Source organism: Mastigoproctus giganteus, chromosome 1, assembly GCF_048544385.1.
Source record: "Mastigoproctus giganteus isolate SK-2022 chromosome 1, ASM4854438v1, whole genome shotgun sequence".
NCBI classification, from domain to species: domain Eukaryota; kingdom Metazoa; phylum Arthropoda; class Arachnida; order Uropygi; family Thelyphonidae; genus Mastigoproctus; species Mastigoproctus giganteus.
The window spans coordinates 244,158,518-244,185,986 of record NC_143575.1 but is presented as its reverse complement, the minus strand read 5'-3'; the positions used below and the strand labels follow the sequence as shown (position 1 = coordinate 244,185,986).

Below are 27,469 nucleotides of genomic sequence, written 5' to 3'. Positions count from 1 at the left end.
AAACTCTGCTCCTCTTTAGCATTAGCATTAGTAGAGGCATATGATGCAAGAAAGCAAGCTTATGCAGCATCAGCCAAATTTGGTGGAGTGAACATTCATGTACCTGTGCTATCTTAATAGCTCTAAAATTGGCATTGCAGAAGAACTGATGAATATCTCACAAAAAAAACTTGTACAAGAGTTAAGTTTAAGTGATCAGCAGATTTAGCATTGGCAGTGGTAAATCATGCAAAAAAAAAGCTTATAGAGCATCAGCCAAAAAAAAAAAAAAAAAACAACAGCTCCTATTTCATCTATTCATTCCCTCGAATAGTTTGTGTACTTCTTCCTTCAATTTATTTAAACTATGAACTTCCATATCAACAGATGGCAGTTTGTTTCAATAATCAACTGCCCGTTGGCTAAAGACAAACTTCCGCACATCTATTCTGCAACCTTCCTTCCTTAACTTGAATTTATGCCACTTCATGAGCATAATCTGAGCAAGAAGAAAAATGCCAATTCAGCTTGCTCAATCCATTCAAAGCCTTAAACACCTCGATCAGATCACCTCTCAGGTGCCTCATCCCTAGATGAGGCACCTGCAATTTTAAGAACTGAAGCCTTTCTTGGTAAGAGCACTCCTTTGTTCTGCTCACAAATCTCGTTCTCTGTGAACATTCCAGCAGCTCCGCATCCTTACTAAAATGAGGCCTCCAGACCTGTATGCTGTACTTAAGATATGGCCTGACCATTGCCTTATACAATAGAATAATCATCTCCTTATCTCTGCTAGCAAAATTCCTGTATATCAATGACAAAACCCCATGAGCTCTCCTGGCAACCTTCTGCATTGCACAGAGAACTTCATATCTGACTGCATAATTACTCCATGTCTCTTTCATTTTCCACTAACCTGAGTGATGTTAAACATCAATTGCCATTTCTCATCCCATCTGCCTAACTTTTCTAGACCCTGTTGCAGTAGCATACTATCATTACTGTCATTGTATCACATCCAAACTTGGACATTAAGCCTGATATATACCTTTATCAGTATCATTGATAAATATACAGGGTGTCTCAAAAATATTGGGACAAACGTTTAGGGAAGGTAGGTAACATCTAAAGGAATGTGAGTTGCATAGGAACCCATAACCGGAAACATCACCGTAAGTTGGTACATGATGCTGTTCATCAGTTCGCGAGAGGGAAAATTTCTGGTTTACTCATTCAAGCAGTAGTCGCCGCACGAAGAGCATGCATCGATATGCGAACTGTGAGCTGGCAGATATGCACCTAGTGTATGGATTAGCAGAGGGCAATGGAAGAGCCACTCAACGAATTTATGGAGAACACTTCCCAGACAGACATGTACCAGACCACCATTTGTTTGCGCGTGTGCATCAAAATTTGTGTGATTATGGGTCATTTAGAGGTAACAGGAGTAGTGCGGGCAGACCACGTTCGACGCGAACTCCCGCCATGGAAGAAAGTGTTGAATGCCGTCCAGAATAATCCTACTACCAGCACACGTGCAGTTGTCTTAGGAATGTCTCGTTGCAGTGTACAGCATGTCTGGCACCACGATTCCTTACACCCTTTTCATCTCCAAAGGGTTCAGTTACTGCTCCCCCAAGATCATCCTGCACGTGTGGCTTTTGCGCAGTGGTTTCTCCAAGAAAGCATTCAAGACTTGAATTTTCCAGCCTATGTTTTGTTCACGGATGAGGCTTATTCAATCAGTACAATGCTCGTGTGTGGGCTTACGACAACCCACACAGCGTGTGTCCCCATGCGGCACAACATCGCTTCGCAATAAATGTGTGGGCAAGTATGGTCGGTGACTGCTTAGTCAGCCCATACCTGTTACCATCCCGCATGAACTCCGCTAAATATCGGATCTTTCTTGAACAAGTTCTACCAAGGTTACTTGACGATGTTCCAGCAAATGTGAGACGCAACATTTGGTTTCAACATGACAGGGCGCCTGCCCATTATGGAAGGTGTGTTCGTGACCATTTGAACAGGCATTTTGGGCGTCGATGGATTAGCCGTGGTGGACCTGTTGCCTGGCCCCCCACGCTCACCTGATTTATCAAGCCTTGATTTCTTTCTGTGGGGGGCCCTCAAATCTATCGTGTATGAATCGCCTGTGGAGACGGAAATGGATCTCATGGTGAGACTCGTCTGCGCTGCTGCTACTGTCAAAGATACTCCAGGTGTGCTCGACCGTGTCTGCCAATCCATGCTGCGGTGGTGTCACGCATGCATTGTGTCTCATGGTGGAACCTTCGAGCATCTGTTGTAACATCATGAAATGCATCTATCTCGTACTCCATTGTTAATATTATGTCAGATAAATGTTTGCCACTAATTACTGTCTTGTGTCATTTCTGCTTCTTGTGCCTTTGCTACTACTTTCCCATGACATTTCCGGTTATGGGTTCCTAGGCCTCCGTAGCCAAGTGGTCAGGAGCGGGAGTGCAGTAGCACACGCTCTTTGAGTAGACCAGGGTTCAGGCCCCTGACTTCTGAATACGGTTGATCTGCCAACCCGCACTGGACCAGCGTGGCAAATTATGGTCCATTTCTCTCAGCATGAATTGTTGACGAGGCTTCCATTCTGCAGTGGGTTGATAATGGCTGCACTTTATTCCATTCACATTCCTTTAGATGTTACCCTAAACATTTGTACCAATATTTTTGAGACACCCTGTAGAAAACAGAAATGAGCCCAACACCGAACCTTGGAAGATTCCACTAATAACATTAGTCTACAAAGAGCACTGTCCATCGATTACTATTCCGTGTCTTCTCCCACTCAACCATCCCTTTCAACCCATGCAACCCAAACAGCAGCCTTTTATGTGCAACAATATCAAAAACTTTCCTAAAATCCAATTATATATCAGAATTATTTTTTGCATCCAGTTCCTTTGTGACCATATCGTAGTATCCAAGCAAATTGGTCAGACGAGATTCCCCCTTAACAAACTCTGGTGTCTCGACTATAACTGCAGTGTTGTCTAGATGATCCTACATTATTTTAACTAGTGACTCCAAATTTTTCCCTGGAACAACAGAAGTTAAACTAACAGATCTGTAATCACTCATCTCACCCTTTTATTCCCCTTTCTTAATTTGGTATACATTGCCACATCTCCAGTCCACAGAGACTCCCTCCCCTCCAGTCGAAGGATGCTCTCAATTACGGCTAAGGGTTTGGTTACTTCCTTTGCTCCTCTCTTAATATAATTGGATAGATCCCATCCACCTCAGGTGCCTTTCTTATGTTTACATAAGAAAGGCACCTGAGGTGGATGGGATCTATCCAATTATATTAAGAGAGGAGCGAATTTACAGACGAATACAGTTGTTTAACTTCAACAACTGTATTCGTCTGTTATTACAAAATAAGTTAGCTCCCTGTTACACCATGATAAACTTCCGGCATTCCCTTCCCTTAAGAATTCCTCATGTGTGAATGAAGATGCAAAATACTCATTCAATTTGTCAGAAACCTGAGCAGGATCATCAACAGTCTAACCATCAATATCAAGTGGACCAATTTAATTCATCCCATTCTAGAGTTTACGTAATTAAAATTCTTTGCTTTTTTTTTTACATAATTTTCTAAATATATCTTGTAATCTGCAATTTCTTGCCTAACTTCCTTTGTGACTCGATTAAAGATTAGTTTATATCTACCATAAGCTTCTGTGTCTCCCGATTATTTATATTCATCCTATGCACTTTTGTTCTCTGCCACGAGTTTCATCGTTCATCTATCTCCATTTAAGCCTTGAAGAGTATTTCTTAGTTCGTACAAAAAGCCTACTGGCTTCTATGATTAATTCCTTGAACACTTCCCATTTAGAATTTGCTGATGGTAACATCATCAGTAGGTCCCACTGTATAGGATTTAAAATTGTCTGAGACCATTGTAGTCACCTTTACAAAAGCAAAAACCCCATCCCTTTACCTTTGATGGTAGTTACATCTTTAAATGAATCTCAAATCAGTACACTGTGATCACTGACACCTAGTGGTTCTTTTATCTGCAGATTCCTAATGCATGAATAATCACTGATAATTGATAATCAGATCAAAAGGTATCACTACCTGTTGTTGCCTCTCTAACATGTTGCTGTAGAAAACAGTCATCCAATAAATCCACAAAAGTCTTGCTAGTCTGTGAGGGACTAACCCACCGGTTCCAATCAATATGGCGCCTCCGTAGCCAGGTGGGAAGAAGCAGCAGTGCGTAGCACACGCTTCTTGATTAGACCGGGGTTCGAGCCCGTCACCACCAAATACGGAGGATGCGGAAAGGTCAGGGAATGACCACCGCATATTCCCGGAGCAATATGGCCTTAGTTGCTAATGCTCCTAAAAACCAAATAACAAACAAACAAACCAATCAATATCTGGAAAGTTAAAATCCCCCATTATAAGACATTCTGATTTCTGGCCCACTCTGTTTCTCTGTACAGCTGCTCATGGTATTCATCAGAGTCATTAGCCCCATAACACATTCCTACTCTCATTTTTGCTTTCCTAGTGCTTATGTCACACTAAACTGACTAACAGGAAATGACCACCGCATATCTCCAGAGCAATATGGCCTTAGTTGCTAATGCTCCTAAAAAAACCAAATAACAACAACAATAAACTGACTAAACATTGCACTGGCCACCCATGTCAACTGGATGCACTGCCTTAGATTTTATATACATCTTAACTAAGACCATAACCTTCCCCCCCTATGCTGTCTGTCCTTTCTGTGTTTCTTATATCTGAGTGACACGGCATCTCTAAAATCCCAATAGTGTCTGTATTTGATGCATATGTCTGCACTTCAAATTTATTTACTATACTCCTAGCATTGGTGTACATGCACCTCTTCTTACTCTTAGTTATCGTAACACAGCCCATGTATTTACTTATTTCGTGATGATTCCCAGTAGTTCTTGAAATCCCTAGCACCTAGCTTTCAAGACTGCCGCTCATTCCAATAGAAGCAGTGTAAGAATCATTTTCACTTTTGCCTGCGGTTATTGTTAATCTATTAGTCTGTATATCTTCAGCCAGCAGCTTTCCGACCCACCTAACACTACCTCAATAGTATCAGCAAATATTCTTGCACTCTTTTTATTTAAGTGTATCCCATCCCTATAGCAGCAGTCTCTCCGATTAACAAGTACAGTAGCTGAAACTCTTCACTCACAATGGAACTGTTCTCCTCTTTGATAGAGTGAACATTCGAGTCATTCCCTGTACTACTTCAATAGCTCTAAAGTTGTCATTGCAGAATGGGAACTGGTGAATGTCTCACAAAAAAAAATTTGTGCAAGAGTTATGTAATCGGCAGGTTTCTTAAGCATTCTGATCAAACAGAATGGCATTCTAGTATCCACTTGAGGCATTATCCTCACCAGTGCTCTTTTTTCTTTTCTTTTTTTGTAAAAAAAAAAAAAATAGGTACCATTCTTTGCTAGCAGATAGAAATATCAATGATAATCTCATCTGATAGAAATATCAACGATATCAATTTACGAAACTTTTCGATATTTGTGCCTGATGTGGTTTGCAGATCTTTTTGATATTAGGTGGAATATTGGAGAGACATGCTCTCATTTCTTCCTCAATCATTTGTAGTCTTTCCCTCTTGTTAGTTTTCATAATGAAATAAATATATACATTTAAAAAAATATAAGTTTAAGTAACTTAAACCGGAATTATGTGGCACTCCTGGAATGTTGTTGTGTCGTCCCAATTGAAAACCAGGTACTGTTCAAGGTTTAGATGGACATCAGGTGAACTGATGAGAATAGTGCACAGGATACACATAAATTATCAGGAGATACAGAAGCCTACAGTAAGTACAACTGTCTGCAGTCAAGTCACAAAGTGAGTTGGGCAACATAAGGCAGATTATGAGGTTTCTTGCAAAGAATATAAAGAAAATTAGAAAAAATGTCTTTATTTATGTAAACACTAGTAGGAATGAATCACATTGGCCCACTAAATATGAATGTTATAATTGTTGAGGATCCTGCTCTGACGAACTGAGTAGATATTTTGTATCCTTGTTTACACATGAAGAATCTTTTAGGATGGGAATACCAGAAGTAAATTAAATTACTGGAAATTAAAAATTTTGTGATAACAGAGGAAAGTGGAAAAGAAAGTGTTGAAACTAAATGTAAATAAGTGCCCTGCCTGGATGAGATATATCCAATTATATTAAGAGCGGTAGAAAAAGAGGTCAAGCAAACCTATAGCCATAATTATGAGAATGTTCTCGCATTCTGGGGTGGTCCCCATGGATTGATGTGTGATTGTGTCTATAATTCACAAGGGGCAATCAAAGGGTGGTGTAAGTAATTACAAAGCTTGACATCTATTCCGGCAAATATAATGGAGTCACTGATTAAATGAGTAATGAAGGACCATACGAATGGCCTCCGTAGCCGAGTGGGCATGGACATGTGTATAGGTAAGGGTGGCACCTAGAACGTTTGTTCAACTCTGCCTCGTGTCTATGTGAAGAACAGTATCATTACAAATGGGCCAGATATGTGTGTTCTGTTGTTATGTTCTGGCCGCTTGGCTACCCAGAAGCATCAGTCACCTGGACAGATGATTCTGGGTACTCGCCCACACCACGGGAAGGTGGGCCAGCCCCAGCAAAACACATACTGTCTCAAGGAGACTCTGACCCACCTAGTGTTGCCAGAAGGTGGGATAGATTCCTCTGGGGGGCCCATTCCAGAGGGAGGAGATAAAGAAAGAAGAGCCAAAAAAAAAAAAAAAAAAAAACCACCTGTGGTGCAGTTAGGGAAAAAATAAATAAATAAATTTTAAAAAATAATAATAAATAAATAATTAATTAATTAATAAATATATATATATAATATATATTAAATAATAATCAAAAAAATGTTAAATAATAATGATAAAAAATAAAGAAATAATAATAAGAAGAAAAAACAATGAAATAAATTGGCTGCACTAGAGTGGGAACTCGAGGCAGAGCGCATGGGGAAAAAAAAATAAATAAAAATAATGAAATAAATAAATAAATTGGCTGCACTAGGAGTGGGAACTCAAGGCAGAGTGCATGGAAAAAAAAATAGGTATAAGATTTTTTTTTTTTTTTTTATCCTCGCCTTTTCCCATTATATATGGGGTGAGTGTTTTTACTGTTTTGGCAAGCAATTTTTACGGCCGGATGCCCTTCCTGATGCCAACCCTCACCCTTTATCCGGGCTGGGAATATGCGGTGGTCATTCCCTGACCTGCCGCATCCTCCATATTTGGTGGGTACGGGCTCGAACCCCCGGTCTAATCAAGAAGCGTGTGCTATGCACTACTGCTCCTGCCCACCTGGCTACGGAGGTGCCATTGGGTATAAAATAATAAAATAAGTTAATAAATTGGCTGCGCTAGAGTGGGAACTCAGGGCAGAGCGCATGAAGAACATATTAAATATAAATAATAAAAATAATAATTTAATAAAAATAAAGAAAAGAAAAAAAAAAAATATATATAATAAAATAAATAAATGAATGAAATGAAAATAAATGAATAAATAAACTGGCTGCACTAGAGTGGGAACTCCAGACAGTACGTAGAAAAAAAAAAAAAAAAAAAAAGAAAAGAAGATGGTGGCATGCGAAAATAGAACCCTTAAGTCACTGAAGAGGTATTGTTAGATGCAGTAACAACTATGTAGCTTTGCTTCCTGTGCTCAAAGACTTGGGATGCATAGGATTGGAATGCCTTTAGATTGTCAGGTGTTTGGAGTAGAAGCTCTGGTTGCTGTTCTGAGATACCTGGCACAGCCTGCAGCAGGGTCGTTCTTAAGTCATCGTACAACCTGCATTCGAAAAGATGTTTCCAATTCTCTGACCTGCCGCAGAAACAGCGATCTGTTGGTAGCAAACCCAGTAGATGTAACTTTTCGTTGAGGGACCCATGTCCGGTAACCAAGTAGGAGGATTCCAAGGTGAGGGAAAGCCAGGTCTTTACCATTTTCAAGGTTGTGAAAGTGACATCAGGGAGGAATTTTCTGGTAACGGAGCCTGTGTATGAGGTGTTCCATCTAGACTGCCAAATGTTGACGAGTTCGTTATAACAGCGAGCTCTTTCTGCTTTCGGGTCAGCATTGAGATTTAGTTCTATGCCCTGTGTCTTCGTTGGTATTTTCTTTTTAATTCTGAAGTTAAGCCCTCTGAAGATTACAAATAGATCAAGCGGCAGAGTTCCAGCTATCACCTGGATGGCAGCTATAGACACTGTTCGGCATAATCTGTGCATGGCCAGGAGGATAGCATAAATTTTGAATGGAGTTGACCTTGATTTTCATATGTACTCGTTGGACCCAGTGAAACCACGCTCCTGCTGCGTAGGTCACAATGGGGATGAAAATGGCTTTATAATACAGAGAGAGTGTTTTGTTGGAGAGTCCCCAGTTGTTCTTAGAGATCCTCATGATTGCAGCTGAAAATCTTCTCGTTTTGAGCCCTAGGTATTGTAGATGTGGAAGGAAGCTCATCTTGTGGTCGATGACCACCCCTAGGACTTTAGCCTGTGTCACAATAGGAAGCTGTTTTCCAGAGATCTTGATTTGTGGTGGGTGGCGTAGGTCAAGCTTTGATTTAAAAAGCATAATTTTTGTTTTGCTGGTACTGATTTGAAGCTTGTTGAGAACTGTCCAGAAGTAGAGATCTGCTAGGACAAGATTTGCTTTGTTTTCAAGGTCGGAGCGTGATTTCCCAGAAAAAACCATAGTCAGGTCTTGACCATAGTCAAGATAAACAACCCCCCCCCCCTTTTTTTTTTTTTTTTCCTTAAAGAGCAGTCATTTTTGAACAATCCACACTCAGGTGAAAAAGTACTAGACACCAGCACCAATTAATTGCTGACATTCCTCACAACATATATCACTGTATTGCAAAAAACTTGTCTGGTTTCTCTTCTAGCCCATTGCAGTAGTAGTAGTAGTAGTGGCACTTGATGCAAGAAAGCAAGTGTAGGAGCTTATGCAGCATCAGCCAAAAAAAAAAAAAAAAATATCACACCATACCCTCCAATTGCCTGTCCAGTTCCTCCTTAAATTTATTTAACCTATTAACTTCCACAACGACAGATGGAAGTTTGTTCCAGCAATTAACCACCCGCTGGCTAAAGGCAAATTTCCGCACATCTATTCTACATCTATCCTTTCTTAATTTGAACTTATGTCCCCGTAGGTTCGTATTCTGAACAAGTGGGAGGATCCCATCAGAATTCAGCGTGCTCAACCCATTCAAGGCCTTATAGACCTCAATCAGATCACCGCGCAGGTGCCTAGTCTCCAGCCACTGCAATTTGCAGAACTTAAGCCTCTCTTGGTAAGAGGATCCCTTCATTCCCCTCACCAATCGTGTTGCTCTTCTCTGTACACGCTCAAGCAAATCTACATCCTTCCTAAAATGAGGCCTCCACACCTGTACGCAGTACTCAAGGCGTAGCCTGACCATTGCCTTATACAGAGGGACAATCACCTCCTTTTCCCTGCTAGCAAAATTCCTATATATCATTGACAAAACCCCATGACCTGCCCTAGCAGCCTGTCTACATTGCTCAGAAAACTTCATATCTGACTGCACAATTACTCCCAGGTCTTTTTCATTTTCTACCACCTTAAGTGTAGTACCACACAGTTGGTACGTTTCTCTGGGGTTACTTCTACCCATATGCAGTACTTTGCATTTGTCAAGGTTAAACTTCAGTTGCCACTTCTTAGCCCATCTGCCCAAATTATCTAGATCCTGTTGCAGTAGCACACTGCCATTACTGTCATTAACAACCCTGCCAACCTTCGTGTCATCTGCAAACTTCGACATTAAGCCTGATATACCTTCATCAGTATCATTGATAAATATACAAAACAACAGTGGACCCAACACCGAACCCTGTGGGACTCCACTAATAACATTAGTCCACGAAGAGCAGCACCCATTGATTACCACCCTCTGTCTTCTCCCACTTAACCATCCTTTTATCCATTGTAGCAACTTACCCTTAATACCATTCTGCTCCAATTTGTACAGTAGTCTTCCATGCGCAACAGTGTCAAAAGCTTTCCTGAAATCCAAGTATATGATATCAAAATTATTTTTTGCATCCAGTTCCTTTGTGACCACATCATAATAACCAATCAAATTTGTCAGAGAAGACTTTCCCTTAACAAACCCATGCTGTGTCTGAATTATTGCTGCAGTCTTGTCTAGATGATCCTGCAATGCATCTTTAACCAGTGACTCCATTATTTTACCCAGAACAGAAGTTAAACTAACTGGTCTGTAATTATTCGTGTCACCCTTCGAACCTCCTTTGTGAATTGGGGATACATTTGCACATCTCCAGTCCGTGGGAACCTCCCCAGAATCCAAGGATGCTCTCATAATTATGGCTAAGGGTTTGCTTAGTTGCTTTGCCGCCTCCTTTAATATAACTGGATAGATCCCATCCGCCCCAGGTGCCTTTCTTATGTTTAACTTCAACAATTTCTCCTCCACTTTGCTCTCAGTTATTACAAAATCATTAAGCACACTGCTACAATTTGATAACCTTCTTCCATTTTCAAACTGTAATGATTCCTCACGTGTGAATGTAGATGCAAAATACTCATTCAGTTTGTTTGCTATCTGAGCAGGATCATCAACAGTCGAACCATCGATGTCAAGTGGACCAATCATATTCAGCCCCTTCCTTTTACAATGTGATCTTATACAATGGCTCCACTTCAGTCAAATTATATGTTGTCCCCAAAGTGGATTTGTCAACTTTAAAGACCCCTGTAATAGGTAATTGAACAAGTTGTACAAGCTTATTAGTAATAGCAAATGCCTCAGCAAATAAGAATATGTTGTTTTAAGCAAAACAACATATTGTTTCTTTGTTTCTTGAAAAAAAAATCCAAAAGTCGATTCATAAATGTCAGCAGTAAATAGCAAATTAATTTAGTAATTTACTGAATTGCTGGATATATGAAAGTTCATTTACTATATTTAATGATCACGCAACTATCTTTGTTAATTCTGTGTGGATTGAGTGTTTTATACACAGTTTAAGAATTACAAAACCTACTGTTTAAGAATTACATACTGTTTCCCATGAATAACTAATGTATAAACTGGAACAATGGAGCATTAGGGACAAGTTGCTTCTGTGAATAAAAATCATTGAGTAGCAGCAGAGAGTGGCTATTAATGTCCACTATTCTTCATGAACTAATGTTATTAGAGGAGTTCCTTGGGGTTTGGTGCTGGAGCCTGTACTGTTTTCTGTATTTTAATTAACTTCATCTGCTAGCATGGTATCTGACAGATGCCACTTTCTTTTAAATTTTCTGTTATTTTTTTAAATCTAGAAATAAAATCAAATTTTCCTCTGTGCCTTTCCTCACCAATATTCTCTAACTGGTTATACCACATTTTCTGTTTTCATTTTGAATATTATGACACATTAATTTTTGTTTTTCATTTAACAGATGCTGAGTGAACAAAGGTGTCTACTTTCTTCTCGTTAACTCTCAATCCCATGTGGTGTCTGTGAGACGCCAGCGATAGGTGTCTAATTCTTGCCATAATGCATTGATTTTGCCGGCTAAGCGTGAACAGCCAACACAAATACAGATGTTCACTTTGCTTCAGCCAGATGCCATGCAAGTATCTGATTTTTCAATCAGGAGGCCAGTGACCTTCAAAATTCTAAAAATAATAATACATTTCTTTATTATTATTATTATTGATTTCTCTCATTTATTTTCATTCGATATTTTTTAATTGGGTCCAACAAATCATGATAGATCACCATTTTAATTCAGCAAAACGGCTAAAAATTAATTTTTATAATTAAAACAAAACCGTGGGGTTAAATAGATGTCACATGAGTGTCCTTATTACACTTGAAAGTGTGAATGAGTAATGGTTAATGATATATTAATGAATGCTTATCAAGTTTAATGTCTGTTTGCTCACGGTATTTAATGGTATGCTTCCCCAACAAGACCTATATAAATTAGACATTTGGGCTAAAAAGTAGCAATTGAGGTTTAACATTAATAAATGCAAAGCACTCCGCATTTGGATAGCAGTAATCCCAGAATTGCATACCAATTGAGTGGTACTACACTTAAGGTAATGAAAGAAGTCTTTGGAGTAATTGTACAATCTCGTGAAGTTTATGAGCAGTACACACAGGCTTCTAGAACAGCTTGTGGGGAGGAGGGGTTTCTGTCAGTGAGATACAGGAATTTTGCCATTAGAAACAAAAAGAGGTGATTATTCTGTTATATAAGGCAGTGGTTTGGCTGCATCTTGCATATTAGGTTGGTTTGGAAGTCTCATTTTAGGAAGGATGGAGATTTGTTGGAATAGATGTAGAGAAGTGCAACAAAATTAGTTAGGGGCACAAAAGGGTACTCCTAGAAAGAGCTAAGTTGTGTAAATTGCAGCGTAGGAAAACTAGGCACCTGCATGGAGAATTTACTGAAGTGCATTTATATTAACATAATGATCAGGAATTGCCTGAAGTACCGCATACAGGTCTGGAAGCCTCATTTTAGGAAGGATATAGAATTGCTAGAATGAGTACAGAGAAGGGCAACAAGACTGGCGAGGAGAACAAAGGGATGCTCTTACAAAGAAAGGCTTCTTAAGTTCTGAAAATTGCAGTGTCTGGAGACTAGACACCTGCAAGGTGATCTGATTGAGGTGCATAAAGCCTTGAATGGATTGAGCAGGCTCAATGCTGATGGGATTCTTCCTCCAGCTCGGATTACAAACCTGATGGGGGATAAACTGAAATTGAGGAAAGACAGTTGTCGAATAGATGTGCAGAAATTTGCCTTTAGCCAGTGAGTAGTTGATTGCTGGAACAAACTTCCCTGTTGTTGTGGAAGTTGATAGCTTAAATGAATTCAAGGAAGATGTGGAGAGAATGGATGGGTGAGATGGGAAGTTTTTTTTTTTTTTTTTTATTTTGGCTGATGCTGTATAAGCTTGCTTTCTTGCATTATATGCCTCTGCTAATGCTAATATCTTCCACTCAATAAATTAGAAGCTTTAATTATGGGCACTTATATAGAACTGCAAATTTATTATATTATTTAATTGTTCTGACTAGTTTATAATGGACTTGCTGCATAATATTGTTGTATAAGTTAGCTTCATTACATTATTTTGCCACTAATAATTAACAACAGGTTTGTGTGAGCCCCATTAGCCCATGGCAGCCTTCATCTGTACTCATTGTATTTTGAATATACTACGCAATGGGGAACAAAAAAAGTAACACTAAACAAAATATTGAAAATGTTTAAGTCTTTATAGCTGATAATTCTAATATAGCAGTATCTAGTGACTTTTGGGTAGATAAAAAAAAATAGATAAAAATTATTTATCTTTATATGAAAAAAGAAAGAAAGAATGAATTGAGCATGTTTCTGTAATAGCTGTAATCCTCAGCCTTCCTCAAAGAAAAATCCTGGGTACACTACTGATAAAATAGTAATTTATTACAATATATCGGAAAAATATGTTAATGTTAATTTTATGTACAGAGTGTTATTAAAATGTGTTTTGTAAATTTTATGTTGGATTAAAGATGCAAAACTAAAACAGTTCATGTACTCATTCCTTTTTTGAGTTGCAGCCAATGAAAGAAAAGTACCTACAAATACAAAATTTCAGATACAAACTAAAGGTTATAATGATATATGCACCATCGAGCCATGATGATGAAGAGGTTGAAGAAATGTACACCAAAATTGAGAGACTTCTAGATAAACAGAAAACTCACCACACCATTATTATGGGGGACTTCGATGCTAAGATTGGAAAGAGACAAAACAGTGCTAAAAGGGAAAGTAAATTTTGGAATTGGTGAAATAAATGAAAGAGCTGAAAGACTTGTGGAATTTGCAATCTCAAGGAATGTCAGTAATGAACACTTTTTTTGAAGAAAAAGGTGAACAGAAAGTGGACATGGAAAAGCCCAAATGGAATGACAACTAATGAAATCGACTTCATCCTCACTAACGGAAAATATATTGTGAACGATGTTACCATCCTGAATAAGGTAAATGTTGGAAGTGATCACAGAATGGTAAGATGCACACTTGATGTAGATGTAAAAAAAGAAAGGAAAAAAACTGACTCGAATAAATAATACAAAGGCTTTTGAGATAACAGAAGAGGAAAAGCAGTATGTACTGGAACTTAAGGACAAGTTTGAGCTTCTGGAGACCTTTCAGGACCAAGATATTGACGAGGAATACAACAATTTTCTGAAAGTGATAAAGCCTGAGAAACTTATAGGTAAAAATAAATTCAAAGAAAAAAAAATTAGTCAAGAAACACTTGTCACGATGAACCGAAGATGACAAATGAAGAGCAAGATAAACACTGACAAGGACAAAATTAAGTATACTGAGTTATGCAAAGCCATTAGAAAGAGACTCAGAGGGGACATGACAAGATTTAACACAAGAAAAGTAGAACAGGCATTAAGGGAAAACAAAGGACTTAAATCAGCAGTCATGAGCAGTAATACAGAAAGTCAAATGATACTGAAACTGAAGAATAGTGATGGTGTACTATGTTTCAGGCACTGGAAAGGTGTTTATCCCCATGCATTGAGTTTGAAGAAAATATGTGAGAACCCCCCCCCCTCCTTTATTAGACTAGACAAAGACAGTAGTAAATTTAAAATTGAGAAAGGAGTTTGACAAGGAGACACAATATCTCCAAAGTTGTTTACTGCTACCCTTGAAGAAGCTGTTAGAAGATTGGACTGGTCACAGAGGGGAGTGAATGGAATGTGAATGGAGAGTGCCACGATTTATGATTTGCAGATGACATTGTGATTATAAACCATGATCTCAAAGAATTAAAGGAAAATCTTAATCAGTTATGCTGAGTTATTAAGGATTTCGGACTAAAGATGAATATGGCTAAAACAAAAGTAACGATGAACAGGTATGCCACAGAAACGGATATAATCATTGAAGGAGCAGTAATTGAAAAGGTGAATTCATATACTTATCTGGGACAAGTAATTAGCTGTAATAATGATAAATGGCTGAAGTTAAGAGAAGAATAAATTTCAGATGGATACCATTCGGGAAATATAGTCATATACTTGAGGAGCAATATCCCAATTTGTCTGAAATGTAAAATAATGAACCAATGTATACTCCCCACCATGACTTATGGAAGTGAAACTTGGCCACTTGAAAAAAGAATGGAAGAGAAGCTGAAAACTACACAGCAAAGAATGGATCGAATTATATTAGGAATCAGTCTCTTAGATAAGAAGAGAAACACATGGATTAGGCAGCAAACTGAAGTAAAGGACATTCTGACAATGTTTGTGAGCCCACTTTTCGATTCTGTTTTCAAGAAATATATAAAGAATAAAATACATTGTTGTTTTAAAAGTTACATAGTGATTTTGATGGTAACAGTTTGTAACAATTATATAAATTTCAATATTTATAATTTATATAAATTTCTATATTTATAATTTATATAAATTTCTAATTAAAATACAATATTGTACATGATTTATATGCCAAATGAAAATCATAAATGTGATGTGAATGAATTTACATTGGAATTAATATTATTATGAATAGATTTAATTTTAACTTATTCTAAGAGAGTACTTTATTAAATTTCTTCAGTACAAAAGAGGAATTACTTAAACCTTTTGATGCTAACATGGTTTCTGACAGATGCACTTTAAATTTTTCTGTTATTTTTTAAATTTGTAAATGAAATAAAATCTTTTTGTGTACTTTTTTCCCACCAATTTTCTCTAACTGGTTATACGATATTTTCAGTTTTCGTTTCAACATACCTATGAATTATGAGACATTAAATTTTTGTTTGACATTTAACAGTCATCAGGGAAACAAAAGCATCTACCTTTCTTCTAGCAACTCCCATTTCCACATGCTGCCTGTGAGATTTTAGCAACAGGTATCTAATCTTGCCATTGAGCTTTGATTTCACTGGCTAAATGTCAACAGCTGACACAAATATAAACATTCACATTCATCTTCCAGACACTAAATGAGCATCTGAGTTCCAGTCTGGGAGGAGGGGAATCAGTGACCTTAAATTTTAAAAAAATATATGATAAAAACTTATTGGTTTCTTTTGTTTGATATTTTTTAATTGGGTTTAGCAAATCCTAATTATTAGATTACTATTTTCCATTCAGTAAGAAAGTTAAAAATTAATTTTTTATAATTAAAACAAAAAAGAGGATCTTGCAAGTGACCTTTCTTGTTAAATTTGGTGCAGGTGATAGTGATAGAAGGTTAAATGCAGATAAATTCCAGGAACAAAATCATTTTTACTCAAATAAGATGTTTATGCCTTGAAGGAAATTATCTATCTATTATTATTAGCCATATGGTGCAAGAAAGCCTGAGGCTTATGCTGCACCACCAGCCAAAAAAAATTTCCAATTTCCAGGGTGAGAGAGAGAGAGAGAGAGAGAGAGAGAGAGAGAGAGAGAGAGAGAGAGAGAAGAATGATGATATCCAACTGGGTATGCCAAGCCCGTACTCACCAGAGTGAATTAGCAGTTGTTGCTGTGATTTATATGATTTGCTTTGTTTTGCTTCAGTTTAATGCCTTTAATTTTTTTATTATTAAAATAAAAAACATTGCAGATATAAATACAACGTATTGTTCAATAAAGATATAACAATCAATTGTATTAAAATTAAATTGAGATTACAAATCCATTTAATAAATCCAGATGTGGTTTCTAAATTAAGGGTTGTATAACATATAAAATTTATACTTTATGAAATCAAGATTTGTTAAGGCCATTCTTAATTTCTTTCTTAGAGATTGATATCTAGTTCATTAAGCATTCTGCATCCTTGATTAAAATAATAATTATACAAATAATTAGTTCTTGAAAATGTAATATGAAATAACTGATAGTCCCTAAGAGGACATGGGGACATTTGAAATCAATAATATCTAGTACATCTGGGATCTCAACTGAGCCCATTATTAATTTATATAAGTAAATTTTTTTTCTTTCTTTCTTTTCTTTTTTTCTTTTTTTTTTTTTTTTTTTTTCCAACTCTATTTTTGATTTCATTCTTAGGAATGTATTAATCCTTAAAATTGAGGGGCTAAAAAGGAGGTAAATCTCAAATAATTCCAGTGTAAATTTTTGCATATAACTTTATGATTTTCATTTGGAAAACTTGTGTATTAGATTGTTACCATTGAAACTCATTTTAAGTACTGTGTAACTTTTACACAATGTCTATTTATAGTGGAGAGAAATATTATAGGTGGTTGAGAGTCATTCATTAGCTGCTCTCTCATTCCATATATAATTCATGTTATGAACTGCTTACATAAGCAGTTCGTTCCTTAGACCAAGTTTGTTGATTGAGGTGGGGTGAAATTATAGTGCGAATACAGCATAGTTAGTGAATGATCTTGATTCTTCTATAAAAAAAATTCCTGTACTGTACTGTAAACATTCCTGTACTGTTCTGTTTTCTAGCTTAAAAATCAGAATCCTAAAATGGATTCAGAAATGTCATCAGCAAATACCAAATTAATTTAGTGTATTGAATGTGCTTGGTGCGATCAGTAAATGGATCAGGTTTTGTTAATTCCATTTGGAGTACAATGTTTTTCATATAATTTAATTTTTGGTTTCTTACATTATCATTTCAGCTATTTTTTTTTTGGCAACCTGTATACAATCCCACAGTTACAATAGGCTGTGCATTTTTTGTGTCATCATACAGACCCAGTCGTATATATTATCCTAGAACCACAGCCAGCCCAACTAACATAATAGTTCTTTCTTTCTTTATTAGCCATATTTGCAAATGTATAATCACCAAAGCTTCATCTTGTCTGTCCATATTTAACAACTCTGCTCCCAGTGAATGAAATTTTAGATTTGGTTCTTTTAGAAACATTTTTGAAGACATACCAGATTTAATTAAAATAAGTATAGAAATCCAGTAGTTTTTAATACCTGTCTTGGTTTATTTTTGAGAAAAGATGGTTATATTCAGTGTCGTTTCGTTCAATTTCATAAGGTGTTGATTATGATTATTATTTTTTTAATTAATTATAATCATTATATATCATCATAATATATCATCAAAATAATTATTTTGATGGTAACATTAAAAATAATTAAAATTAAAAATAGCTGGAAAAAATTGTAATGTAATATATACATTATCTAACTTGCTTGAAAATTCTGTATGGCAATTGAACAGAGATAAACAAAGAATCAGTTTTGTGTTATGTAATTTACAAATTACTTGTGAATTATAAAAAGCTGTTTGCTTCAACAAAGAAGGAAACCTAAAAAAAATGCCTTGTTAAAATAAATGTTGTCATTTATAGTGCTTATTAACCATTTCTTCATAAATCCATAGTCAAAATTAAATTTGAAAAAATAATTCTTATCTCTTATAATATTTATAGGTTTTGACTCTTCAGATGGTTGACCTTTGCTTTTTCATTAGCAATTGTAACTACGACTTTATACATACCTCTATGGGTTATTTGAGGATAAAGATATTGGATCATTGATACTTCTGATAGGTATGTAATTGATGTAACTGCTTTATTTTATTAGTGTTTTATTAAAAGTATAATTTTGGTGGGTGGAGGTTATTGCAGTAGGAAAAGGGCATATCCAAAAAGCATTTATAAAAGCATTTATAAAAGTCATTTATAATTTTCCAAAATTAGTTGTTATTTATATAGGGTAATTCAAAATGAATTGTCCAGTTACAAAATTTTATTGATTAAACCAATAAAGATATATTGAAAATATAACTACATTTAGAAGAAGATGGCTTTTGCTTCAGAATATCCAGAATTACTGGCAGTGGCCAGCAACTCTGGATACTCCACAATCAGGAAGTTGTGGAATGTTGCAACCATATTGTGGAAATGCAGTGGCATACCATTTTGCAAAAACAAGATGCCTCGTTTGTTTTCTGGCAGCTTAATTAATATTTTTGATTGTCAGTTGGCAAAATAAAAATGGCCCATACACTTGTCATTACTGTTGTCCAGTACTGACAAGTGTACAGCCACAGATTTTTGTTTCTTCATATTTGCACACTGTCTATTGCCTCGTCACTAAAACAAATTTTGAATGTCAGTGTTGTCATCAGCAAATGAGTGAATTATCCAATGACAACAAAATTGATAACATTGCACTTTGCCATCCACTGTGATATAGTGTAGTAGTTGCAGTTTGTAAGAGCAGAAGGCAAGATGCTTCCACGGAATTCTCCATACAGTTTGAGACATTCAATTCATGACCGGCTTGATATGTAAATTTTGTGAACTATGATAAACCCCTATTACAATGCTTTCTAGGGGGACTAACCATAAAGAGTGTTATAGGTAGGATACTCTTTTTGATGGCTGTGTTTAATATTTTGGTAGATAACACTGATTTTTCAGATTTTTTTTTTTCTTTTTTTTTTTTTTTTTTTTTGCAATGTTTATGGTTTTTATGTAAGTTGAAAAGCTGTACAATTAATGTACTATGCTTGTTTTTTTTTTTTTTTTTTTTTTTTTATTTTGTTTTTTAAGAATTTTTAAAACACACAGACACACAAAAAAAGACACTGATTAGTAAGGAAAAGGGATGAAGAATGTTAAATTTAAAAAGAAAAGATTAAGAGCAATTTCAAATGCAACAATTAGGCTAGATATTGAATTGTAAAGAAGCATCCTTTCTGCCTTCAAAGCTTTGAGTTAAATAAGAAATAAATGTTGTCTGCACCATAAACAATTCCTAGAATTTAGTCTCTATCATCCCTTTTCCAAAACTGAAAACCAAGAGGAAGGAGGGTTATATCTGGATTTATTCCTTTTTAGGAAAGGAATATAAGCAGGAAAAGTAATATAAGCAGGAAAGCATTTTAAACAGTAGTGCTATAGACATTAAAAAATGCATGGCTAGACTATGGAACCAGAAGAAAAGAACATATAAAGCAAGAGTATTATAATGGTAATTTACTATATAAAAAAAAATATATATATATATATATGAAGGTGATTAACTGTTATTGCATTTGCACCGAATAAACCATCTTGCACATTTTTTTCTTGCAGACGCAGTCAAACCCTATAGATGAACTATATCACATGCAAATGGAATTCTACTTTTTTTTTTTTTTTTTTTAAGAAATTCCTAATGGCTACTTACTACAGAGTTGACTTTGTTTTTGAAAATGCAAATACTCAGAGAGGCACCGTCTTGGGTTAAGACACCAATTTGAAGATTGGGTATTTAATGTCTCTACCAGATGATAAAGCTTGAAACAAAACTTTTTAAATTTTGTCATTTAAATATAATGTATCAGTTATATCAATAGATAAACTACATATGTAATTTACACTGACATTTATACTGCCATAATATAATGGCAAGCCCAGTGAATTGTCCTGCTATGTGTGATCCCTGCATGTCAGGAATACCATGATTCACAGTTGCATTGCAAGGACAGGGTCATTCTCTCACTGATGGGGGCTGCCATGTATAGTGCTAATGAGTGCTGACTTAAAAATCGGCCCTAGCCACCAAACATTTCTGTGGCCAAGCTATCATTATATTCTCATAGACAATTTTCTCTCCATCAATTTAAGTGTTATCCTTGTTTTCTCTGAATATTTTAGAAATTTATAAATTTTTCTTTTAAAGTAATTCTACTTAAAAACACTAAGAAGGGAGCCCAGAAAACGAAAGTACTTTTTACTTTCTTTTTTTTAATTATTATTTAAATTCATTTTACTAACTGTACTAACCGCAGCATTTGGCAACTAAGTGGCACTACTCCTGCCTCTCAATGGCAGGGCGAGAAACCTGGGAGGTAAAGATAATCCCCCAAGGCCAAAAGAAACTGCTGTGGACTGTGACTTATTTCCATCACCTGTGCTCAACATCTATTGAAATACACAAACATGATTTTGACAACTCGTTTCCTAAAAGAATAAGAACAAGTGTCCTATATGAGCAGGAATTCCTATCATTCCTGATATTTCATTCACTATTGGATCAGCCACTGAGCAAATTATCACCTTTCCTCATCCAAAAATGTTGGAAAATGCTGCTGGCTTGCCAAAGGTGATCAAAAGTCTGGAGACCTATTGATTGAAACTACAAGAATACTCAGAGACTTTCTTAAAATGCTTATCCCTTGGTAGAGTGCCTTTCAAGGTAATTCCCTATGTAACTTAACTCATGCAAAAGGTTGAGCAAGCAAAATGAATACTAGTTTAAAAAATGGCATACCGATTTCTACATGCTACATGTCAAATCTGATACATTTCTAATCCTCTAAAATTCTTTAAATATCAGAAATATGGGCATTCTCAAACAGCATGCTGAAGAATCTCTATCTGTCCGAAATGTAGATCCAAAGATAATGCACAAATTGAATGTTCTGTAAATGTCCCAGTCTGTAATATGTCCAAACAGTAAGGGCAATCACCAAGCCTATTCAAAAACTTGCAAGCAAATAGCAAACAGTCAACAAATATGCAAACTGTTCTAAACTGATCTCTCAATCTCTGTGAATTTATCACTTGTTGATTGTGCCTGATCCCTGCACAACAGTCTCCTAGGTAGCGACCAATAACAGTTCAAGCCAGTAATATTCCAGACTCAATTCCAAGCTACCAATCACTTCTAACAGTAGAAAAGAAAATAACTGATCTGATTGTAAAATAAGTTATCCTGGCCTATGGACATTAATGACAAAGTCAGCCCAGAAAACATATTAAAGATCCATTCAGAAGATGATATTGACACTGGACACCAACCTGTAATTTCTAAGAAAGAACTAAAACTGAAATGGACCATAATAAATATTGTCTCCAATATCAGATAAACTGAGAGATTCATTTCCTCTGCTAAAACCAAGTACAGTAAACCCCCGCTATTCGCGGTATCTGTATTCGCGGTTTCGTGTATTCGCGATCGCCGATTTAATATAAAATGAAACCTAAAAAAATGTGAATTTTAAAACGCCGTGAATATTTTCCGCCATAAAAACATGGGCGTGGCTAAAATTATCTTTCCCGGTCAAAACAGCACTCAGTGGGTGGGGGGAGAGGGGTGAAAAAATCGCGAGCGTGGATGTTTCTCGCTAATCCTTGTTCAGTATGTGTTAGTCATGGAAGGTTTCGTCGTTTGATTTTAATTTATATGTTTATAAATTGAATAAATTTATCAATTTATAAATTGATATGCTTACAAAAATGATAACTCTACCGTTTTGCAGTGTAAAATAGACTTTTTCGAGTGCATTAACGGAAGAAAGTGACTTTATTGTGGTCAAGTTCTTTCTAACCCCTACAAAAATATGGTTACGAATAAAAAGAGAAATGTGAAAATATCAAAGAAGGTGATGACACTAGCGAATAAAATTGAGTTATTAGACAAAATTTCTAAAGGTGAAAGTGTCTCCTCAGTGGCAAAACATTATAAAATCAATGAGTCAACAGTACGATCAATCAAGAAATCGGAAGAAAAAATCTGCCGTAGTGTCCGTGAAACCGCGCTGATTGCTTCAAAAATTTGCTCTGTAACTCGTGATGTTAAATTTAAAAAAATGGAAAAGCTTTAAATCTGTGGATAGAAGACCGAACTCAAAATAAAATTCCGTTAAGTTCACTCATCATTCGTGAAAAGGCAAAACTTCTTTATCAACACTTTAGCGAAACTGGTGATAGCACTGGCGGGATGTTTTTTTTTTGCTAGCAAAGGTGCTGATTTGAAAGATTTGTTTGAAATTTCTAATAAATATTACATTTAATATTAAATTGTTTCTTATTTTCATTTCGATGCCATATGCTTGCATTTCACTATGTACTGTCATGTACAGTCATATTATGAAGGTACATATAATACATACATAGACAAAATTTTAGACTAGTTTTTCTTATATATTTCATACTTTGGAACGGAACCCCTTTATTACTATGGGAGCCATATCTCAGTATTCGCGTTTTCGGTATTCGCGACATTTCTCAGGAACGTAACCCCCGCGAATAGCGAGGGTTTACTGATGCATAATACGAGGAGTAATCATTTAATTCATGGATTGGTGCAAGATCTTATCTTAATTGTCATCATACTTTCACCACCATTGTACCCATATGTTAAATGCATCTTGCAAGCCATTTTTCGAGAGACTGCAAGGTACTTCTGTTGTGGTTCTGCAAGCATCATTGTTTCAGATGCAAAATTCTCGTCTTTCAGAGCAAGACAGTAATTCTTTTCTTCAGGCATGGAAACAGGAAGAAATCACACAGGGCTAAATCCAGTGAATAAAGGAGGGGTGGTAGAACCTCGGCACCTATGGCAGTGATCACTGGCTGCACAGTATTAGACATATGGAGCCATGACATTGTCTTGATGGAGAAACCACTTCACACCGGAAAGTTCGGTCACGACAGAATATGGCCGTCCTACCAAGACACTCATAACCGTACGCTTCATTCATCTCTTTAACTGTTTCCAATGCATTTAAGCCCCATCTGCCAATAACAAATCACATATCAGTATTCAATCTTATGTCCGACATGATATTTGCTTCAAAACAATCGTCAGTGACACGTGGCTAAAAAAAACTCTCTTCATGCAACACTAGCTCACAAGTACTGGCGTGTGCACACAGAGTCTGCTCAGGAGCAATCAGGGAGAGTTGCCTCTAGCAGCAGTTATGGAAAGTTCACACATTAAACATAAAATTTTGGACCCAATCCGCAAATTTAATGATCACCTCTCATATAATCTAGTGGAACAACTGTAGAGGCTTTTGTAGCAATTCAGCAGACATCTGTGATCTAGTCAATCATAAACTGGCATGCATCTGTTTGCAAGAAACAGATCTAACTCCACAAGTAACTCCTTCATTCAGGAACCATGCACTTTACCAACAAGACAGTAATGCTTCAACTGCTGCCCACAATTAGTGTGGCCATCCTGAAAGACTCAATAATATTATTAAAACACGTTACTTTACACATGTGGAAGCTGTTGCTGTCTATATGGTACTTGCAATCACTCTAACACTTGTGTCATTGTACTTCCCACCAACTCCCTGATGGTAGTTACGTCTTGGAGTAAATCACACACCAGCACACTGTAATCACTGCCACCTAGTGGTTCCTTCTGGCTGACCACTGAGAGATTATCTCTAAAGATCTTGCTGAGTTTGTTAATGTTGTTGGGTGGATATAACCATGTCCAGTCATGATTGAAGGCGCCTCCGTAGCCAGGTGGAAAGGAGCAGCAGTGCGTAGCACACGCTTCTTGATTAGACCGGGGTTCGAGCCCGTCACCACCAAATATGGAGGATGCGGAAAGGTCAGGGAATGACCACCACATATCCCGGAGCAATGTGGCCTTAGTTGCTAATGCTCCTAAAAACCAAATAACAATAACAGTCATGATCGCATGCTACTGCCTATGTGGGATTTACTTGAAGTTGTAACTACCATCAGGCGTAAAGGGGTTTTTCTTTTGTAAAAATGACTACAGTGGTTTCAGACTGTTTTTAAATTCTAAACAGTGGGACCAACTGATGATGTTACCAACACCAAATTCTAGATGTGAAGCATTCAAGGAATTAACGTTAGAAGCTACTAGGCTTTTCATACTAACTAAAAATTAGGCCTAAATGGATGTCAGCTGAACTAATGAGACAGGTGGCAGAGAAGAAAAATGCATGGGATGTATATAAATTATCAGGCAACACGAAAGGTAGGTATAAACTAGTCTGTAATCAAGTCACAAAGGAGTTTAGGTAAGTGAAGGCATATTACGAGAAATCCTTGGCAAAGGATGCAAAGAAAAACAGCAAAAACTTCTTTACTTATGTAAACTCTAGAAGGAAGGGGATGAATCAGATTGCACTTGATATCAATGGTTCAACTGTTGATGATCCTGTTCAGGTAGCTGACAAACTAAATGAGTATTTTGCATCTACATTCACACATGAGGAATTCTGTGGAGGAAGTAGAGGCCAGAAGTTTATCAAACTGTAACAGGGATCTAAATGATTTTGTAATAACTAAGAGTAAAATGGAGGAGAAATTGTTGAGGTTAAACATAAGGGCACCTGGGGTGCATGGCATCTAATGAAAGGAGTTATAGTAAAGGAGGCAGCAAAAGAAGTAAGCAAATCCTTAGCCATAATTATAACCGTGAATTCAGGGGAGGTCCTCATGGACTGGAGATGTGCAAATGTGTATCTTCAATTCACAAAGGGGATCTAAAGATGACATGACTAATTACAGACCTGTTAGTTTAACTTCTGTTCTGGGTAAAATAATGGACTCACATTAAAGAAGCATTGCAGGATCATCTAGACAAGACTGCAGTTATAGTTCAGACAGTATGGATTTGTTAAGGGAAAAACTTGTCTGACCAATTTGATTGGATACTACGATACGGTCACAAAGCATTTATAAAAGTCTGGATACAAAAAAATAATTTTGATATCAAATACTTGGATTTCAGGAAAGCTTTTGATACTGTTGTACTTGGAACAGTATGGCATTAAGGACAAGTTGCTGCTATGGTTAAAATGATGGTCGAGTCGAAGAAAACAGAGAGTGGTAATCACTGGACACTGCCCTTTGTGGACTAATGTTATTAATGGAGTTCCCTGGGATTCAGTGTTGGGCCCATTGTTGTTTTCTATGTTTATCAGTGATATTGATTAAGATATATCAGGCTTAATGTCCATGTTTGCAGACAATACAAAGGTTGGCAGGGTTGTTAACGACAGTACGCTACTGCAACAGGATCTAGAAAAGTTGGGCAGATGGGCCGAGAAGTGGCAACTGAAGTTTAACATTGACAAATGCAAAGTACTGTATATGGGTAGCAGTAACCCCAGAGTAATGTACCGACAGTGCGGTACTGCACTCAGGGTAGTGGAGAATGAAAAAGACCTGGGGGTAATTGTGCAGCCAGATATAAAGTTTTCTTTGCAGTGCAGACAGGCTGGCAGAACATCTCATAAGGTCTTGTCGATGATATACAGGAATTCTGCTAGCAGGGATAAGGAGGTGATTATCCTCTTGTATAAGGCGATGGTCAGGCCTTGAGTACTACATACAGGTCTGGAGGCCTCATTTTAGGAAGGATGTAGAGCTGCTGGAACAAGTACAGAACAGAGCAACGAGATTGACGAGGGGAGAAAAAAAGGTCGTCATACCAAGAAAGGCTTAAGTTCTGCATATTGTAGTGTCTGGAGACTAGGCACCTACATGGTGATCTGATCGAGATATATAAAGCCTTGAATTGTTTGAGTAAGCTCAGTGCTGATTCTTCCTGTTTCTCAGATTGCCCACCTGAGGGGGCATATATTCAAATCCAGTAAAGACAGTTGTAGAATAGATGTACGGAAATTTGCCTTTAGCCAGTGGGTGGTTGATTGCTGGAACAAACCTTTGTAGTGATTGGATGGGTGAAATGGGAAGGTTTTTTTTTTTTTGGCTGATGCTGTTATAAACTTGCTTTTTTGCATTATATGCCTCTACTAATGCTAATGCTATCACTAACACAGACCTTGAAGATCTTGTTAAACAGCTACCTCCTCCACTTTGTTACAAAATTTTAGTGGATATCACTCTCCAATTATATGGATGAGGTTTGACTAACTGAATCTGTATTAGTTCGTTGCCTGAGTATGAAGAGTTTATTTGAGGAGTCTGGTAACTTTACTTTTCAGCATAGGCCACTTTGGAGTCAATAACCCTTTTGCCACTGATCTGAAATGTTTTGATTCCAGCTGCAAAGAAAGTTTTCTCGTGGGCTTCCAGTAATGCATCCACTGCGCTGCTATATTGACATCACTTTCAGTGAAAAAATGGATGCCAGCCAGGTATTTTTCAAATCAGGAAATAGGTGAGAATCCGATGGTGCTAGACCTGGAAAATTGAGGGATGATCCAAAATTTCAAAAGCTGCATTCATGCAGTGCAGCCATGGCAGTGACAGACTTGTGAGCAGGCACATTGTCCAGATGGAACAGGATTTGTTTGCTGAGTTGTTTTTTTTTTTTTTTTATGTTTTCACACAAATGCCTCACTAGGTCTGCATAATATACCCTGTGTCTGGGCTTTCTGAAGTTAATGCAATAGCAACACTCCATCAGCAACCCAAAAAAAATCAATACTACCACCTTGTCAGCAGAAGGAATAAACTTGGCTTTCTTTGGAGAGGGAGAAGAGCTGTGTTTCCACTGTTTGGGCTGCTCCTTTGTCTCTGACTTAATGTGATGGACCTACAATATCATCCATGGTCACAAACCTTGAAAGGAAGGTTTTTGACTCTGCTTGAAAATGAATGCAAATGTTTAGTCGACAACTATTATGCATTTTTGA

At 36.9% G+C, this 27,469-nt stretch overlaps 1 protein-coding gene across 4 annotated transcripts in view; it reads left to right on the top strand.

Annotated features, from left to right (window-relative positions):
• The window catches only part of LOC150091719 (ras-related protein Rap-2c-like), a 47,918-nt gene that overhangs the window by 4,008 nt on the left and 16,441 nt on the right, over positions 1–27,469 (top strand). For 3 of the 4 annotated variants that reach the window (XM_090385323.1, XM_090385305.1, XM_090385332.1), the window contains exons 2-3: positions 11,525–11,698; positions 18,528–18,647. The gene's annotated coding sequence lies outside the window, so the exon portion shown is untranslated. Of the gene's footprint in view, positions 1–11,470; positions 11,699–18,527; positions 18,648–27,469 lie in introns of those variants that run through there. The other variant, XM_090385313.1, reaches the window with a different exon arrangement.